This window comes from Pleurodeles waltl, chromosome 1_2 (assembly GCF_031143425.1).
Source record: "Pleurodeles waltl isolate 20211129_DDA chromosome 1_2, aPleWal1.hap1.20221129, whole genome shotgun sequence".
NCBI lineage: Eukaryota > Metazoa > Chordata > Amphibia > Caudata > Salamandridae > Pleurodeles > Pleurodeles waltl.
Window position 1 is genome coordinate 437,591,471 of NC_090437.1, and position 14,826 is coordinate 437,606,296.

Here is a 14,826-nt window from a genome sequence, read left to right on the forward strand (position 1 = left end):
CTGGATGTTCCTGAAGTCCCTTGATGAGGGCATCCTTCTGATCCTTTTTCAGCTCAGGGGAAGCTGGTTTTCTTATTGTCCAATGTTCACTGATCAGTACCTATGGTATAAATACGGTCCGGTCACCAGGAAGCGCAGTGCCAGCAAACTTGGCAGACTTTAAGGGTTTGTCCTAGTGGTCATTGGTGTTTCTTCACATCTGGCTGAAAATTCTGATCCAGGATGTTGGCAAGTCAGTGAAGTGACCCTCACTTGCTTGTTGATTTTTTTTTGTTAGCAGAGAGGTACCTCCACTCAGAAGGGTGATCTTGGGTGATTTGTGAAGCCTGGAGGTCTTCTGGGTTTAATGAGGTCAGTCCCATGTCCAGCCCCTCTTCAGTGGCAATTTTCGGGTCTTGGGTGAAGCACGCAGGGTTTGGTGCCTTTTTCTTGTGCAGCAGGTCCCTAAACCTAATTGGCTATTTTCCTTCAATTCAAGATGGTGGAAAATGAAATAAAGGGTCCACCTTCCGCGAAACACCTTAGGGGTGGTGCATGTCAGGTGAGGCCACTCCTTCTATTCTTTGTTAGGTTTCCCGCCTTTGCTCCTGAAAAAAGTGTTGGTCTGCAAAGGAGGATGCCAACTGCTGCCAGCAGGAGGCTTGGGGGTCGTGTTTAAAGGGTGGGAAGCCCTTTGAAGCTCACCGCCAGGACTGTGCACATTCCTGAGGGAGGGATGTTAGCTCCTCCACCCAAGAAGGGCATTGTCTGACAAACCGGAGAGGCAGGGCTCTCCCCCAAGGTTTGTATATTGGCTGTCTGGAGGTGGTAGCTGGATAGGACCAGTCAGCAACCATGCCAGGCTTGTTAACCTTTGCAGGGGGCACCTCTAAGGTGGCCCCGGTATACATTTAGGGATAAATCCAAGACTGGCACCATTTTGGATTTTTTATTCTGAGTTGTTTAATACCAAACAAACCAGGGTTCAGAGTAGCCATCATGTAGCTGGGAAACCCGTGTTGACCAGTGTCCAGCACCTGTATTAAAATGGCTGCTCTGATCACTCATTATGTCCCAAGAGTGGTTAGGACACAATGGAGGCATATTGCTCATGCAACATTCACATATAATAAGGAGCACCCTGTCTTGGCTGTGACTTACCCATAGTAAATGCAGTAAATGCAGTGTATGGCGGACAGGGCACCCAGGCAGTGTGACATGTTGAGTTTGTATTTTAGGTTTGCACCAGAACACTTAGCCTGCAATGGCAGTGCTGGGTGCATCTGGATGCATGGCCCTAGAGGGTGACACAATCAGTGCTGTTACCCTTAGGGGTCTACCCTTAGTAACCCATGCCCTGGGCACATAGGTACCCACTTAATAGGGATGTTATAGTGGTAGTTAAGAGCGTATCCAATTGTGCCAATGTATCACAACAGATTTAGGGAATAGAGCACTGGCCTGGGGGAACCTGGTTAGCACGGGCCTTGGGCCTTACACTTTCTTGAACACATCAACATGAGGCAAAATGTGGGGGACAACTATGTGAAAAAGAGACCCTCTATCACATTCACCCCAACCTCACTGACAAATGTTACCTCTGTGGGGTCATTGACATGGTCAGATCACAACTCTGATCAGTATGGAGTTTGGCAACTGCATTTACTGCAGACTGATTAGAGGCATTCTTTTTGGTTTTACAGCTAGAGTCTCCAGTTTGGTGCCCTTTATTTCTGCAGTCATGGCACCCAACCTTGCTGGGATGAAAGTATCTACCTTCATACCCACCCCTAAACTGTGAGGAGTCTCTGGGCCCACCATCATGTGCATGGTTATGGGGGTATTGAGAAGACTCTTTGTTATTTTTACTTTGGCTCCCATCTTTCCCCTTGAGGGGCTTTTTGACCTCGTTCTTTCGGTCTCCCCCACCAGTGGTAGTCTTGGTCACCCTTGTTTTGACCAATGGTCTGCCTTCCTCCCCGATTATTAAGGGGAAAGTAGACCCAGGTCTACTAGATAGTTATGTAGTCTATCACTGAAACAATTACTCACCAGATGCTCTTTCATGAACAGGTTATACAGCACATCATAATCTTGTACTTTGTTTCCAGCTAACCAATCACCTAGCATTTTTACTCAATAGTTCACAAAGTCTACTGAGGTTTGGTTCTGGGTTTTTTGAGCCTCCCTAAACTTTATTCTGTACTTTTCAGTTGGAAATGCAAAGCCCTCAATCAGGGTACTCTTCATGAGGTCATAGGGTTTAGAATTGGCCTCATTCAGTGTCAGCCTATCCCCTGCACTTTCCTGAGAATAATTCCCACAAAAGTGTGCCCCAATTTTTTTCTCTCAATTTCCCACACAATGCAGCCTTTTTCAAAGGCAGAAAACCATTTGACTATAACATTCTCTTCAGTGAAGGAAGGGACAACTCCTTTTGGGAGCTTAATGTTGAAAGATCTCTCTCTCAATGTTTCTATGCTGCCACCAGGGATTGGCACTAAGCCCAACTCTTTTCTCTGTTTCTCTATTTCCAATAGTTGACTCTCTAAAGCTAGTCTCATGGTCAGCCAGATCTGTTTCTGTGGGTGCTCTAGAGCTTCTGGTAGAAGAGGAGCTACCCTCATCCCCATTATCCACAGGATCTTCTTCACCCACCCCAGATGCATCATCTTCTTCATCATCGGGAGGAATTATCTTTTTCATACCGGGCCACCAGAAACGTATGTTTCTTTGCACTAGGGCTCTGTCAAGGACAAATTTAGTACACCCTGCAGAATCTACTTAACTGGTTATAGTTATATGCCTCGTAAGGTTCCAGGTTGATCTCCTGGTTTTGGGTCTGTCATTTTTACTTTATTGAAATTGAGAAATTTTTTGAAATTTAGCCCCACATATATGAAGAGGTTGCACCGCTTTTGCATCATTATTTTTTACGTAAAAGAGGCGCAAACCAAATGCCACATTTATATCTTGATGCTAGATCCGTCTACTGTCAAAATTTCGGAGTTAGTGTAATTTTTTGGGAGCGCCAACCCACCTTGAGTCATTTTGCAACACTGATATGCAAGGTAGGCATTTCCTTCCAAAAAATGGCGCTAGCATTCTAGCGCCATATTTACTGTCCAACGCAAAAACAATGCATAGAAAGGAATCGATCTAAAAAAAGTACACAAATTCTGATTTGCGTCAAATTTTAATGCCTGGCTAGACTATGCATTATAATGAGGCCCACACACCACTACTCAGGAAAAACACACAGAAGGAACATTGGCAACCTCCTGGACAACATGGAACTGTTAATGTTCCAGCTTGGCACATGCTGCAGATGACAGCGACAACAACAGGTCCCTCCAGCACCAGCACAGCAACGCCAAACACCACCATAGCAACCATAAAGGCAGCGCAGAAAGTGGGAAAGGATATTCTGACAGCGCACAACCATCCTTGTTCTCAAGGATCAAGATGTCATCAGAACCTACCTTTTGAAGTGGGAGTCCATTTTACGCCTGCAGAACCACATAGCGCCAGACATCACTGCAAGGGTGGAAACTCCAACTAATATCCCACCCATGAACAAACTCCTTGCTGTCCTCCATATGCTGGAGTCAGGATCATTCCAGACAACGGGTGCGCAAGTGACTGGTATCTCCCATCCATCCTTCTTGGCCTTCCTACCAAAGGTTCTGGATGCAATCATCCACCTCACACCCCACCACATCTGCTTCCCCAACACCCAGCAACTACAGCCGGAGAATAAGCAATGTGCCTACCTAATTGCTGGGTTCCTGCATGTATTGGGTGCAATGGACTACACCCATATCCAACTTGTGCCACCTGCTGCAATGGAGCTCCTCTACAGGAACCGCAAACACACCCATTCCATAAATGTGTAGGCCATTGTGGACCACCGTGGGCTCTTCACAAACATCCTAGCCAAATATCCTGGCAGCGTCTTTGATGACTACATATTTTGCCATTTCACCATCAACGAGCAGTTCCAGGATAGGCAATATGGCGATGACCTCCTCGTAGGTAAGCCACAATACCAACTAGTACACAGACAACACACCAACCTTTTAGGACAAACAAGACATACACCACACTAAACGCACATGGGCAGGGGAACACTTGATATACAGACAATAACATATATGCCACATGCACACGTATGTATATAATACAGCTGTTAAACCTGGCACCCTTTGTGTGGTCTCCCCTGCCATTTTTGCCTCTGCTTCCCATGTTTTGACTGTGTGCTGGACTCTGTTTTTGCTGTTTTTGGTACTCTGGGCACTGTACCACTCCTGACCAGTGCTAAAGTGCAAGTCCTCCTGTGTACATTGTATGTGTAATTGGCTTTTCCATGATTGCCATATTTGATTTACTAGTAAATTCCTAGTAAACTGCACTGTAGGTGCCCATGGCCTGTAAACCAAATGCTACTAGTGGGCCTGCAGCACTAGTTGTGCCACCCACATAAGTAGCCCTCTAAACATGGCTCAGACCTGCCACTGCAGTCTCTGTGCGTGCAGTTTTAAACTGCCAATTGACGTGGCAAGTGTACCCACTTGCCAGGCCCAAACCTTCCCTTTTTGTACATGTAAGGCACCCCTAGGAGAGGTCCTAGGTAGCCCATGGGCAGGGTGCAGTGTATATTAAAGGTGGGGCAAGTACTGATGTGTTTTAAATGTCCTAACACTGAAATACTGCTAAATGTGGTTTTCAGTGTTGCAAGGCCTATCTCATTCATAGGTTAACATGGGGGCTGCTCTTAAATATCTTTTAAGTGCAATTTCCCTTTGGGAGCAGATGGAAATGTTGAGTTTGGTGTCTCTGAACTCACAATTAAAAAATACATCTTTGGTAAAGTTTTTTTTTTTATTGTCATTTTGCAAATGTCACTTTAAGAAAGTGGGCCTTTTTTCTTGCTTAAACAATTCTGCGCCTGTTTGTGGATTCCCTGTCTGGGTCAAACTGACAGTTGGGCTATTTGTGAATCCCCTCCAGACAGTGAGACAAAGGGAGCTGGCGTGTAGCCTGCATAATCTGATGAGCCATTTTAGCTAGAGTGTAGGGAGCACTCACTTTTACCTGAATGGCCTGTGCCTGCCCTCACACAATGCAGTCTCCAACCCCCTGGTGTGTGTCTGGAGCCAGGCCTGGGCAAGGAGACTTTCCTATGAAGTTTGTCTACTTTAAAGGCTGAAAGGGCTATAAGTAGTGGACCCAAAACCCCAGATTTTTAGATTACTTCTAGAATCAAGAGGAACCTCTGCCAAGGAAAAGAGCTCAAGAGCTGGAGGGGGAGTACTGCCCCATTGCATGTGAATGTGCTTTGCTGCTTTGGCCTGCAGTTGCTGCTTCTGCCTGAAAGAGGGTGAAGAATGGACTTTGAGGTATATTTCTGCGTGTGAAGAATCGCCATGGGCTTGAAATGAGCTTGCCTCCTGTCTTGAATTCTCAGGACAATCAAAGACTTCCTCTGCCAGCACCTGGACTCTCTGCTGAGACTCCTGCCCTAGCAAGTGGGGCCCTATCCAGTCACTGGGGCGTTGAGAGGTGAAATTGGCAGAATAAGGACTGTAATCCATGCACAGAATATTGTGCGGGGAAAGTTTTGATGCACCACCTGCACCGCTGCTGAAAAATGACATGCCACCCGCTTAGCAGCTAAAATGGACACCCTAACTGCATTGCGGCTAGGAAATCGACGCATTGAGGCCGGAATAATGACACAAAACCCGCTTGTGGCTGCTGATAACGACGCAAACACCACACAGCGCTTTCTTCTATCATTGTGCCACCGGAATTCTCATGCATCGTCGTTAGATGTCAAAACCATTGTCAACCTGTGGGGATCTGAGATGCCTCGTCCAGAAATCGTTACATCGATCTCTTGTGGGGGAGAAAATCGACACATCGCTGGCCCGACTGGAGAAGAAATGACGCATGGCCTCACTTGCAAGTAAGGAATCGATGGATCGCTAACTTTTATGATGAACGCTCACCCATGCAGTTTTAGTTTTTGACGCAAACTAGGTACTTTGTGTAAAATCAACATATTCATTGTTCTCTATGGAATAAGGCTCTTATTCTTTTGAAGATTCATATCTTGACTTGTGTCATTTTGGTCTTGTTTGACTAAGATGAATATTCCCTATTTTTCTACTGGTTTGGTGTCCATTTTGTAGTGTTTTCTCTGTATTACTGTGTGTTGATACAAATACTTTACACATTGCCTTTGAGATAAGCCTGACTGCTTGTGCCAAGCTACCAAGGGGGTGAACAGGGGTTATATTAAGAGTGTATCTACATCGTCCTGACTAGAGTGAGGGCCCCTGCTTGGACAAAGGGCAAACTGACTGCCAGTCAGAGACCTCATTTCAAACAACAGCCTTAACCTGACTGGCACATAATGTGAAGGGCAGGTGGAGCTATGTCCCCTTTGCATACAGATGCTGGGTCGAAACCACTACAAATGTCCACTGGGTGACAACTAAATACAGATCTCACACACATTATACCAAACAATGAATAGCTCAGCTATATGAACGGCATAGGCCATGTCAATGTAAATAAAGTCACACAGTGGCACAGACCCACATTTGTCGTGGTGTTCAAGCCTCTGTTGGCACCAATATCTAATGCCACACAAGTGTTGCCATTACCAACTACATATCACCTACAAATTCCTGACGTACCTGTAGTGTACACCTCCATCTGTTCGCTGCATTGTGCTGCACACATAGGAACATCACAGACCATGAAAGACCATGGGGCAGATAAATGAGAAGTGGTGCTGCACCTAATCCACTGCCACTTTACATGTGGCCCTTAGCACCCTCTAGCGCCACCATGTGTGCTCCGGATGCAAGTAATGGCTCACCATGGCACACAGCAGGTGCAATACTGTAAAGATAATGGATGCCATAGTAGGACTCTGCAGGAGTATTTCAAACATACCTGACCTTTCATGCACCGTACATAAGTACGCATGCAAACATATGGTGTACACCCTCCCAATGCCTACACTGTGCATGTGTTGAAAGTGTCTTGATAAATCATGTGTAGGAACTTTGGAGATTCCACTGCATCTATTTTGCTACTCCTTCATTTGTGTGAATCACAACTTTGTACACATGATGGCTGACACAGCCCTCATCTGCCAAAAAGTGTCACAAAGTATCTCAGTGCATGCGTAGTACCTCATAGTAACATGGAGGCCTGAGTTGTACTTTGTAGGGCTACCATGGTGTCAATACAAATAACACTATAGTGGTGCAAGGAGGCGGTAGGTCCCTCTAACAATAGGACACAACCTCAGATGCGGACAACAAAACACATGTTTGGCATGGTTGAACTGTCAGTTTGGTTTAATTTGACAATCACCAGGTCCCTGACCCACAACCAATGATAGAAATGTCCATCAACACAAACCACTGGAACCATACTACAAAACAGGAGCACACGCAATACCAGAAGCAAGTTGGAGTCACCACTTCACCTAAAATTAACATCTGTCGTGGAACATTCAAAACCACAAATATGCATTACCAATACATGTACACTCATTCCTTTGCAGCTGACCAAGGGTATGGCATACAGCCATGGGTGATGACTCCTTTTGGCAACCTGACAACGGTGGAAGTGAGGGCATAAAATGAAGTGCACAGAAGGACATGAAATGTGGTAGAGAGGACATTTGGGGTCCTGAAGACAAGGTTCAGGTGCCTGGCCCTGACAGGAGGAAGCCTGTTGTATGCACCATCCCAGGTATGCAAGATGATGTGCAATCTTGCATAACATATGTATAAGGACCTATGTTCCGTGGGATGAAGTGGTAGATGTCCCCAGTGAGGAGAAGGATGACAATGGTGTAGCACAGTTGGAGGGAGAACTACAAAACACTGCTGCTGGAGTTCACAGGAGACAACAAGAGACCTTCTACACCTAGAAACTGTACAAATAATGTTACTTTTTCATTATCACCAATACATAATTTTGCACCAGAATGTCCATGGTCTACTCATTCTCCACTACATATGCAATTGGAATGTTGCTCATACCTCAGAGAGCAGGAAAGAAACACAACAGTAACAAAGATAGTTGAGCAAAGGTTATCGATGTAAGAGGGTCTAGCGCCTTCATGCCACACATCAGAGTCACATAACTCACAGTCATGTGGCTTTTGAGGGCCTAGATCCATGCACCACAAAACAATATGTGGCCTTAAGTAGGCACTGTGCAAATTCCTATCCCTTTCCCCACATCATCCCCATGCCTAGCAAGATGAATGCAAGGGGGGGGGGCACATATGGTAAAGGCTGTTTCCAAATGGTAGATTAGAAAAAAAGGAATTGAACTGTGTCACATCTCAGGCAGATAGCTGCAGTACAAACACTGAGCATGTGTGACAAGGGGGGAAACTATTGGTATCTAGGGACCTTCATTAACTGTTCTGTGTTAGGAACCAAAGTTTGAGCTTAAGCCTGCACAGTATATCAATGGCGTTATCTTCTGGCACCGCCATTGGCCCCAACCCTGCCACATGATGTGCTGTACCTCATGTATAGCACACATATGTTGGCTGTGGAATGCGCTAAGGGTTGCTAGGCAAGTGAAACAGCATTGGGTGCTGAAACAGCATTGGGTGCTGATCCACTCTCCATACATTTGGCCCATAGTCAGGATTTAAATATAAAATGGGAGAATGCACCTCCAAATTAATGTCTGGCTGCTGTGTAGGCAGAGTCTGTTCTACTCCATATGTCCATTCTAACACACTTGTCACACAAATCTGCTGTCTTGACACATGCCTGCAAGTAACACATGTGAAGACAGATGTATGGGTGTATGGCCTAGTTAGGAAAGGGTTTGCGATTACCTACAATGGTTGACATGTGTCAGCAAGGTTATCGAGTATAGTCTGTATAATACCATCACATACTACACCTGAAAGCACACATCTCATTGATACTCACATGCCTGACCAAGAGAAAGACACCAACAATGACAAATTTCCCTAAAATGACTAGGTCTCCAACATGCCACTCAGGTGTGGGATGTGGAGGTATGTCCAACAATGTCCAAACACATCACAGACCCATCCTAAAATGTATATCAGTAGAAAGTGACCGATATGTTTCATGTGACCAAAAAAAACCAGCACTGAGATGATTTCAATCGCTAACAAGATACACTCATGGTGACAGAGACATAAGTTGTGGAATGCTGAATTTACTGCAAACCAATGTACACCAAAGGATGTGGAAGGACTGCTGAGAGAATCTCACTGATACTTGGAGATAAAACATGGGTAGGTCATTTGGAGACCACACAAGTGTTGTGGCAGATGTATTGTCATGTGTGTATGAAAGTCATGTAATCTTGCAAACCTGGAAATGGGAGGGAAACTATCAGTGAGCCAGTAGTAGAAGATGTGTCCATCTGCATATTACACAAGCCACACATTGCATCCTGTCAATGTATTTGATCGGACGGTATTGCAGTAGATGTGTACAAAGTGCAAGCAGCCTAGAGAATGCCAGCAATATAGGACCTAATCTAAACAAGATATGCTGTATATGATGGAGAAGGTACACACATAGACCAATACTGACTGTGCAACACACCAATGTCACCGCATGATCACCCAACATCTGTTCAAAGAGGATGGCTAGGTCAGTACATAACCCACTCTTGTTTGCTACAACAACAACGTTGTAGTTGCCCATCACATACTATTCTGACAGAAGGCACTGCCAGATGACATCATCTATCCCCTGGGTCATACAAAAATTGCAGGTTACACTAGAGATACATGCCCTAAACAAGCTTTAAATGGAAATTGCTAAGACTGTATTAACATGTCTGTTAGACCATGCCAAATGATGAGTCATATTCTACACATACAAGTAGCCAGTCCTCTGTATGTGATAGGGCAAGCCTGATATTAAGTACGCCAAAAGAAAGGGAAAACTCCAGCCCATCTGATCACAAATGTACATGGCTCAGTCTGCTGGGGACTGCACATTGCTCTGCTGAAGAGCTATCATGAGGAGGCTAAACCTCCTATCCCCAATGCTCAGGCTACATTGACTCTTGACACAGTCAGGGGCCTGATGCATGTCAACAGTGGACTGAGCAGAGTGGAGCACTGTAAAGCAACATCAAAACATGCGACCATGTCTCTTTGTGGGCATAAAAAGTCACACAGTACAAATGATCACTAGGCTGCCATCATTGCCTGACTGCAACACTGTTACACAGTTGTATGCTATTGTATGTGACAGTCATAACACACATTTTGTGGTCGGTGTAAGCACCTACTTTGTAGCATGCACACAAATGTCTCGTATCTCTGCACACATGTACCACATAAATGGCTCAGGTCTGGTATTGTGTTTGGAGTCTGCACGAATTCAGTTTTCCACTATTGAATATCCCTTTGGATCACATGATCATTAACAGACTTAAATGACCATCAGATGTGTTCCAACATATGAAAACATAGGTGGGACTGATATGACTACACAGCTATTTAACAAAGGCTAACATGTGTCCACGCCAGAAGGTAGATATGTGAGGTTTCATATCCCAGGAACACACCACTGTGGTAAAATGTACACATATGACACTACACATGTCTTCCAAACCACATGGCACATACCAACCTTCATTGACACATGTGAGTACACCATCTCCTGCATCATAGATGCATGGGGGACTATATGTCACACATGTAGCAGAGCACACATGCACTCACATTGCCAGGTGTAATATGATATCAACCCAGCTGTTGTCCACTGCATCCCCTGAGTATGGTTTGTCATGGGTATCACATACATTACCATGTATTGGACATACATACTGTGTTGTGTTCATATGTACATTTGGAAATCAGACATTCCAATGTGGTAGACCCACATGTGTGTGTTAGATCACATATGTACACTCCTAGTAACAACACATGCACATATGCAAACAAAATCAGTCATCACATGCATCACACACACATGCAAACATAATGGTAACACATACTGTAGGAGGCTGGTCCTCTATGTAATGTGCTAAACTAGGCATACTATGCACGGGGTCCAGGCAACCACAAATTGCTTTCCAGAGGTAAAAATTAGACCACATAATGCTCCAATTTTTGAAGTAGCTGGTCGAGCAGTTAGGCTAATCCAGGAGATGTGCTGAGCATTTGTTGTACTCGCAATATCAATCATGCACCACACACACTCAATGAATAACTCAAGACCAGAATTTATGAAAAACACTACAGACTTTTATATAATATTTAAGGCCAAAATGGTTGAGACATGTTAAGAATTTTTTGAGTTATGATTTTTCAAAGTTTTAATAAAGTTGGGAAACTCATGTTTGACCAGTGTCCAGTACATATACTTAAAATGGCTGCTCTATTCACTCACTATGTCTCAGGTTTGGCAAGGACACAGTGGTGGCATAATGCTCATGCATCTATGCCCTCTCATATAGTATGGTGCACCCTGCCTGAGGGCTGGAAGGCCTGCTAGAGGGGTGACTTACCCATAACATATGCGGTATAGGGTGGACAGGGCACACAGGGAGTGTGCCATGTCGAATTTGTCTGTTTAGGTTTCTCCCAGGACTCTCACCCTGCAATGGCAGTGCTGGGTGTATCTGGGTTCAGGGCCCTGGAGGGTGGCACAATCAGTGCTGCTGCCCTCAGGGGCCTACCCCTAATATTGCATGCCCTGGATACAGGTGTACCTATTTACTAGGGACTTGCAGTGATATTTAACAGTGTATCCAATTGTGCCAAGCATCACAACAGATTTAGGGAAAGAGCTCTGGCCCAGGGAACCTGGTTAGCCAGGGCCCTGGGCACTACAACTTCTAGGACACATCAACTTCAGGCAAAAAGTGGGGGGCTAACCATGCAAAAAGAGGCCTGCTCTCACACATACCGATGTTACTGTTAAGATCTGTATGAACATGCGCACACAACCATACCATACTTACTACATACATGCTTAGCCCCAGTAACATGGCATGTGAATCTGGGTGCACTGTCAGCCTTTCCAATAAAATCCACAAATTCCCGTTATGCGTCAAACATTTTGACGCAAACGGCAATATTCCATACTCTGCTATGCCACAAATATGACGTCTGCCCCCTGCGCGTCAATCGCAAGTCTACAGGCTTTGTCAGGCTTCATGGGAAGGAATACCATGCATGACCTTCATGCGTCAAAACTTTAGACGCAAACGCCAATACTTCTTACTTTTGGGAAAAAGAATGATGCCTGGCCCTTGCGCGTCAAATGCAAGTCTTGAGGCCATGTCAGCTTCAATGGGGAAAAATCGACACATGACTGTCATGTGTCAAAAAAAGCTACACATATCAGAAAACATGACGCACAGGTCCAGTAAGTGATGAAACAGGACTTCCTGCCTGCATACATGGTACAGTGCATTTACTTTCACTATCACACCACAGCCTTTTTGTCTGTGACTGTGTGAGGGTGTGTGGAGCTGGTGCTGGTGGTGAATTGGAGTTGTTTGAGAGTTTTGTGCTGTGTCCTGTTGCTGTTGAGTGTTTTTTGTCTTTTTACTCAGTCTTTTGTAGTGTTTTAGTCCTGTATTTGTGATTGTACTGTGGGGTGTTTGTCCAGGGGTAACATAGTTTCTTTGGGTAATTGGGGTTAGGTAGGGCAGTTTTTAGTTTTGGTTTTTGGGTTGCTACATTTGTAGTTTGCACATACTACATAATGTCTGGGAAAGGGAGGGCAACCAAGATGGTAGCTGATGAACTGGGAAGGTTAATTTGGTAGTGCAGCATTACCTTTCGATGATGCTAGTTTTTGGTGGCCACGTAATCCAGGGCTACCCCATAGAGGCAGGAAAGCTGAAGTTGGGCAAGGCGGTCCACTACCTGCACAGAATATTTGGAGTAGTGAGCACCGACCACCAATTGAAACATCGTTGGGCTGACCAAATAGCATGGGAGCTGGATCTACTGGATCACCAAGGGATGCAGATTGGTGGACCAGTTGGAGAGTACACCATTTTCATTGCTACATCCTTATGTGCATGACAGGCAGACATAAGGTTGAGTGCAGCATGTTTTGTCAAGGGCCAGCACAGGTTGTTGTGGGCCAGATTCAAGAGCCCCTAGCGCCACCTTAGGGCTGTCATTGTGAAATTCATAAATGACGCTAAGCCAGAGCTGAAGCACCCTTTTCCCCCCACACCACATTAACAAAGCATTTTGATGAATGTATAGCACCACTTTGTTAACCCTTGCACAACATGATGGCTGCACCAGGCATCATGTATGGAAAGGTGCCTTCCCCTGTAAGGGGGGGGGGGGCAAATCAAATGGGGCAGGGAATAACTTTATATATCCTAGTCCCATTTTTCCCACATTTTGAATGCCTGCTCAGAGCAGGCACTAAATGGAGGCATACCTTCATATGATGGTTCCCTAGGTACTCTGCAGGAGTAGTGCAAAATGTTTGGTGCAACTCCCGCTGAGTACATAACTTGTGTCTATCTTAAATGACGCAATCGCCCTCTACCCAGCGGCATTGTGTGCCATATATGTCATACGGTGCACACATGGTGGGAAAAAGTGGGATGCTAAGGGGTGCAAGGACAGTTGCGAGGCATTAGGTGCAGCACCATTTTCCTTAAATCACCTCCTTTGTGATTTTGGCAAAGGCATTTAAGGGAGCTCAGCTAGGCACCAAGTCCAGACTACTTGAACATTCCTCTTTTTGTACATTGCGTATCTCATTCACCTCATAATGTTTCTCTTATCTGACACACATGTGCTGATTTTGTACCACAGGCCTGCCCCATTTTGCAGACTGTAAGGTGCAGGCCTGCATCTCCGGCAGCACTAGTACATTACTCAGAAGCCAGCACCAGTGCAGGCATACTTGGACCACAGTGCAAGTGTGTCTGTGTTGAGGGGAGTGTATTTGTGCAGACTGGTATCCCTTCCTGAACATAAATGGTCTAGTATGGTGACAATGGCTGCCCACACAGTATTGGCAAGAAATCCATAATGTTATTCAGTCAATGTGCAGGAAGAGACAACTACATGAAGATGAGGAAACTGCCATGGTATTTTAGCACTAATGTGTCTGCCTTGAAATGGCATACGAGTATTAGTGACAAGAAACAAGGATGTATCAATGCATTCCCCAACTCTTTGCTATGCTCACACCACCCCTGGGCAGTTGTTAGTCTTTTAGTGTTGATAATGACTAAGATATCTTCAACATCTGGGGCAGGGTCAAAAGCAATGGGTGTTACAATGGGACGGCAACTGCAACAACTATTTCATGGCACTCAAATGCAGAATAATGTGTCATGGTGCCCATATGGACATGGAGGTGTAACACAAATAAACAAATGCATGACAAATCCATGTACATATGGTGCAGTGAGATGTACCAGATGAGCATCAGGGTACGTGATGCTTTGGTGGTGCCAAGGTCTCCATTATATGGCCCTTCATCTCACACACAGATTATAAATGTTTGGCAGTTGTTCTGCCCTGGCACTAAGTTGACTTGCTTACTCAGCTTAACAAGTTAAATGTGAACTGTTGTTCATGCAAACAAATGTCCAAAACGTCACTAAGCTATGTTTTCCTGTCATGTATTACTGGTGGGCCGCCACCATACACCACTGGAGAAGTGTCCTGATTTGAAGACCACAATCCAGTCAGTAAGTGTCACCTTGTGCTTCATGTGTGTCATTCCTGAGTTTTGTGTGAGAGGGTCTGATGTGTGGAATGCAATGATGAAATGTAATCTGTGACCAAAGAGATTACGTCATCTGAGT